General features: G+C 44.5%; 1 long non-coding RNA gene across 1 annotated transcript; it reads right to left on the reverse strand.

Moving 5' to 3' along the window:
- Positions 1–521: 521 nt before the first annotated feature.
- Positions 522–5867, reverse strand: LOC121439526. The gene is made up of 6 exons (XR_005973259.1): positions 5702–5867; positions 5509–5607; positions 4985–5129; positions 4637–4759; positions 2884–2956; positions 522–629 (listed from the first exon to the last, which is right to left on the reverse strand). It is a non-coding gene; the product is annotated as an uncharacterized LOC121439526 (long non-coding RNA).
- Positions 5868–6306: the final 439 nt, after the last annotated feature.

Consider the following 6306-nt stretch of genomic DNA (forward strand, 5'->3'; position numbering starts at 1 on the left):
TCTTTAATAGTATAATCTGATCAGAATGGACATCTTTTCAGAAATTCCTCAAATGACTCTGATTCTTTTTTGAGAGAGGGTCTTGTTCCGTATCCCAGGCTGGCCTTGAACCCTAAACCCCTCGCTCAGCCTCTCCAATGCCACTACATCCAGCTCTTGATTTTGTTTCAAAGACGCCTGCCACAGAGATGATACATCCTCCCCTCTGGCATACTGTAACTGCTAGCTGCAGAATTCAAAGCCAATGAATAAGGTCTCTGTTAAAACTGGCAAAGAGAGCCGAGTTGGGTGATAGTGGTGTATGCCTTTAATTCCAGCACTTGGGTGGTAGAGACAAGCAGATTTCTGTGAGTTTGAGGTCAGCCTGGTCTGCAAGGCCAGTTACAGAACAGCCAGAGTTGTTAAACAGAGAGACTCTGTCTCAGAAAAGCAAAAAACCAAAATAGACAGACAACAACAACAACAACAACAAAATCACTAAAATTAGGGTGCTGGAGAGATGGCTTTGTGGTTAAGACCATTGGTTGCCATTCCAGGGGACCTGGGTTCAATTCCCAGCACCCACATGACAGCTCACAACTGTCTGGAACTCCAGTTCTAGGGAATCTTGCTCCCTCACAAGGATATACCTGTAGGCAAAACACCAATGCACATAAAATAATAAACTAATTATTAAAAAGAATCACTAAAATGAGTTTCCTTTTCCCTTTCCTAACCCATTAGAAAACGGAGAATGATCCTTGTGGCTTCTCCCCGACCTGCCGGGCAGCACTGTTCTCCATCCTCACTGGCTTTCTAGCCTGTCTTTGTCATGGGGGCTGTGCTTTTCCTACAGAACCAAAGAACATCTTCAAAGGCTTTGGCCTTATGCAGGGATATACAGACAGGCTCTCCATAGGGCCTTATGCAGGGATACATAGACAGGCTCTCCATAGGGCCTTATGCAGGGATACACAGACAGGCTCTCCATAGGGCCTTATGCAGGGATATACAGACAGGCTCTCCATAGGGCCTTATGCAGGGATACACAGACAGGCTCTCCATAGGGCCTTATGCAGGGATACATAGACAGGCTCTCCATAGGGCCTTATGTAGGGATACACAGACAGGCTCTCCATAGGGCCTTATGCAGGGATACATAGACAGGCTCTCCATAGGGCCTTATGCAGGGATACACAGACAGGCTCTCCATAGGGCCTTATGCAGGGATACATAGACAGGCTCTCCATAGGGCCTTATGTAGGGATATACAGACAGGCTCTCCATAGGGCCTTATGCAGGGATATACAGACAGGCTCTCTATAGGGCCTTATGCAGGGATACATAGACAGGCTCTCCATAGGGCCTTATGCAGGGATATACAGACAGGCTCTCCATAGGGCCTTATGCAGGGATATACAGACAGGCTCTCCATAGGGCCTTATGCAGGGATACACAGACAGGCTCTCCATAGGGCCTTATGCAGGGATACACAGACAGGCTCTCCATAGGGCCTTATGCAGGGATACACAGACAGGCTCTCCATAGGGCCTTATGCAGGGATACACAGACAGGCTCTCCATAGGGCCTTATGCAGGGATACATAGACAGGCTCTCCATAGGGCCTTATGCAGGGATACATAGACAGGCTCTCCATAGGGCCTTATGCAGGGATGCACAGACAGGCTCTCCTTAAGGCGTTAATGACAGTCATAGGAGCACAGTTTGACCTGCTGGACTATCAGGGTTGTGGGGGAAATGCTGAGGCTGAACTGACTAACAGTGGAATCACAAGCCATGATTAGTACAGGGAATGAAGCCTACATTTCCTGTGTTTAGCTCCAGGGCTTCTTGTTAGTCCCAGGGAGCTGAGATAGCCTTATACTCAACAAATCCAGGGGGTTCCTATCTAGCCACCGTTTAAGGTTATTGGAAAGTTAATGAAAGAAGACTCTGGGCATCCTGTCCTTCATGAAAATTCTTTGTGAAGACTTAGCAAAACAAGTCTGTTAATACTATAGTTCTCTATGTCTGATGGCCGTCCAAATTAACTGGAAAACTGGGAGACTCAGCAATACAGTCATGACACTGGGCATTGTTGTCTGAAACAACCTTCTCTGAAGATTAAAAACGTGCAATAGAAATATAGCAAGGAGTAGGCACAGTCAGTTATAAAAGTTTAATGAAATTAAAGTTTATTTGCAAACAAGTGACTTGTGGCTGCTGTATTTCAGAGAGTCCCACTCACATCTATCTATTTTCCTTTGTGTGAGGCAGGGTCTCATAGCTATGCAGCCCAGAATGTCTTGGAACTCCTGCCTTGGTACTGCAGGCACCAAGTGTAAGCCATGGTTCACATCTTTCAAAAGGTACAGAGGCCATGAGCATTAAGAATTACTGCAATAACATTATATTTGTGCTATTTCCATTCTAGCTCACATCTGTTACATCTCATTAAGAATTAGCAAAACAAAATTCCACCTGTATGACTTAGAACCTCGTGTCTCCTTTCTTTTCTAGGTGACTAGGCAATTTCATTAGATATTATACTAAATGGCTCTCTTTGGCTGCTTTCATCTTAAGTAACTAACATGTACAAGCTGTTAAACTACAAGTCAGAATGGTCAACAGTTACAGCCTACTGTCTAAGAAAACAGCAGACAGCAATCTTAGTTCACAGCCAAAGATGACTTCCAGCCAGCAAAGATATAAACACAGAGCTCAAGGGAGTCCTGAAATGCTGTTTCTGAAAAAGCTACACCTCTCAGTGATGCAGCCTCCAAGAGATCAGATTTAAACACCTGAAGGAGAATGTTAAAGACAGGGTGGCAGCCCTCTTACTAGAAACAGCAGTCCATGATCAGTTTTGTGTTGTAGGAACTAACAAAGGAGTTTGCATTTTACCTTTATTTAAGGCTCAGCAATCTTGGGCATTCTTGGTCTTGAGCATCCACCAGGTCTTCCCCTGCCCATGAAACTGCCAGAAACAATGAATATCGTTTTTGTAACTAAGCAGGTGAGGGGTGGGTAATCACAAGAGGACATATGCTCAGTAGAGTAGCAAAAACCGGATCAGGTTAGACAGTGTAACATTCTAAAAGCCAAATCAAGGCAATTGTGCCCTAATTTTAAAAACAACTTAGAAACGTGAACATGACATACAATATGGAGAGTTAATCAAGTAATTCCATGGGCCACTACTTTTTGTTTTCTTGGTTGGGACTGAACCCAGCAAGCAATCCTAATATGAGCATACTGACTTCGGCCTTCAGCTTTCAACTTCCATAAATAAAAACAAATAATAAACAAAAAAATCAGAGCAAAAGAATTCCTCAGTCATATAAAACAGTAGTAATTAAATAAACATGACTTTTTCTATTTTAAGTCTAAGAACATGAAGTACCAGCATTCTAAATAATCTAGGTAGAATAACAGCATAAACAGCAGCCAGAGATTGTTTTGGTCAAGGCTCATTCATTTAATGAGACCACAATCAATGCTGAAGAAAATAAACTGACAGTAGCAGTATGTTCATGATACAGTTCTCAAGGATCAAGTGGAACTACAATTGGTAATGAACTAATTTTCCTACATTAATAAGCTGCAAAGAGGAAAAACACAAACTCATAAAGCAATATTTGAAAATAAATTCATTGTTAATATTAGAAATATATTAACTGCTTGAAAGCTGTTAGCCATTTCATTAAACTCATCAGCATTCACACACATACAAGTTTAAGTGTGTATTCGCTTATCCTTGTCTCGGCGTCTTGTTTTGTTTTTTAACATTATTTTGTTCTCCTGCGCAGGGGAAATTCAGAAATGTCTTCAGACATTCTGAATGTGATCGTTGTGGGGAAGGTGCTACCCATAGGTCAGAAATGCCCTTCCACATCTCAGTGCTCAGGGCAGCATCCAATTGAGAATAACCACCTCCTGGGGCTGAGATGGCTCCAAGGTCAAGAAAGAGCTAAGTTCGAGTCTCAGTATACACCAGGCTGCTCACAACTGTGCGTGACTCCAGTTCCCGGTGATGTAATGCCCTCTTCTGACCTTAGTGTCCACAAGCAGAAGCACACAGGCAGACAGGCAGGCATATACACTTAATTCAAAATAGATATATAAGAAAACGACTACTTCCTATACGTAATTACTGTCTATTGTGTGGCATTAGCATGACCTGGATTTAATTTCCAAGAAAAGAACATGGAGGGATGTGAAGAAACATCTTCTAATTCCCCCGACTTTCCATGTTCAAAGTAGGGCACACAAGTACAAATTGGCCAGCTAGAATTAACCCTGAACTGCTTGCCAATGTTAAAATCCAAACTCTGGACAAGTTGAGATCCATAGAAAAAAAGTTGCAGTATATGGAGTGACTTTACCAAAAATGATAACTCCCAACAGGATAGACTAGACTCTGAGATACTTGAAACTGCTCGCAGTTCTTGTCCGCTTTCTTCATGGCATAATTATAGTATGCTACAACTTTATAAAAGGGGGGTGCTTTTGTGTGCATCCTAGTCATGCTCACAGCTCTTCAGGCATATAATCCCCTGCTGGAGTGTCAACATCACCCTAAGTATACATGCTTAGCATGAGACTTTTCTAAACCCAACAAGCCTTTTGGCTCTGCTAAGGGAACTACAGTACTCACAGGCTCAGTTCCAAGTCAGAAGTATAGGGAGAGAGGCTTCGAGAGCCCTGCTAGCAAGGACCTCTGGACCAGACTCCATCTTCACAATAATTTGCAGAGGGATACGAAATAACATGCAGGGACCTAAAACACCAAGGGGAGAAAAATAATAACTGTCCACAACAGAAGTTGAAACTTATGTGGACCTGTCCAGGGAGGACAAACTTAAGTTCATCTAGAGCTGTAAGAGCAAGCGCTCTCTTCGCCTTGCCCACTAACAATTCAGAGGAGCCCCACTCCGCATTCCCGCTGGCAGATGTCTGACCCGTGGCAGAGGACGGCCTCGGCCATCATTTCCCTCACACTTACTTCCACTTGCAATGCACTTGACCGCACTTGCGGTCCAGTTCTAAGCAATGGTGGTCCGGCTCCAGAAAGCAACAGAGGTGTGGAAAGGCAGAGACCCGGGACCTGGTTGCTTTTGGTGAATCCCGAAATTCGGACTTTAAAATACCTGAAGGAAAGGAGAAAAACAACGGGGGAAGTTTTCGTTTCCAAAATACTGAAGAACAGCTATAGGGAGTGGGGTGAATTTGGGTTCACAGGGGGCTCCCAAGCAGCCTGTGTGCATTTGCCCCGAGAGATGCACAGGACTGCTTTGCTCACTAGGGATTTCAGATTGTTCTACACACATCAGCAAAACCTTTGACTAGAAAGAAGGCCGGCAGAGTGACAGCAAAGAAAGCAGGAAAAAAAGCAACAGAGGCCTTCGGGAGTGACACGGAAGAGATTATCCCAATGAAGGTGTACACAGCCAAGTATTTCTCAAGCGCTCTCTCTCTCTCTCTCTCTCTCTCTCTCTCTCTCTGTTATAAACAAACGAGGAAGAGTACAGTCACGAGTTTCCAGCAGCTTCGGCCCAGTAACTTTTAACTCCGGCTGTCACAGGGATCCCAGTGACTCATTATTTTGGAAGTTCCTCTTCTCTCGATCTGGGGCAGGGCACAAAAGGAAAAGGACGTAAGAAACCAAGGCGTGGAAAGGCTCAGAATTGTGTTTCAGACATAGTGTGCTGCCAATGCCTACCCTGGAGATGGTGGTGAGTATCACAGTCGGGATATTAATAACGCGGATCCGGAGAAGTTCCAGCTTCTTCAGCCTCGGTTTCGAGAGATGCAGTTGTAAGACTTTAAGACAATCCTGAAGCCATTTTTGACAATTCTGAATCCTCTCAGCCTCTGTGCCATAGTGCTTCCCCTCCTCCCCTGGGAACCAAGGACCTAACAGCTACACTCGCACGTACTCAGTTCCTGAACAATTACCCATATACGTATGCTTTGGTTCGGTCCCCTGGGAAACGGGATCAAAATGACCTCTTACCTCATCTGATCTGGCAACAGCTCTCCAGTCAATTATTGGTAATAGCCCTTTCAAATAAGCCAATCGGAATAGTCAAAGAACAACCGCCCTTGCTTCTGTGGCCCCTTTAAAAGTTGACTGTACCAGCTATTCGAGGTCCCTCGGCTTCCCGAATGCTGGGGGACCCTGTCATGACAGAATTAATAAAATCCTCATGCTTTTGCATCGGCTGTGGTGTGTGAGATGGTCTCTGGTGGCGACTCCTCCTCGGTGTTTGGACGCTAGAGTCCAACACAGTCTCGTCACCTCCCAAGTGGAAACCATCTTCAGAG

The sequence above is a fragment of the Microtus oregoni genome, unplaced genomic scaffold (genome assembly GCF_018167655.1).
Source record: "Microtus oregoni isolate MIOR12 unplaced genomic scaffold, Mior012 000061F_ref0000440, whole genome shotgun sequence".
Taxonomy (NCBI): Eukaryota; Metazoa; Chordata; class Mammalia; order Rodentia; family Cricetidae; genus Microtus; species Microtus oregoni.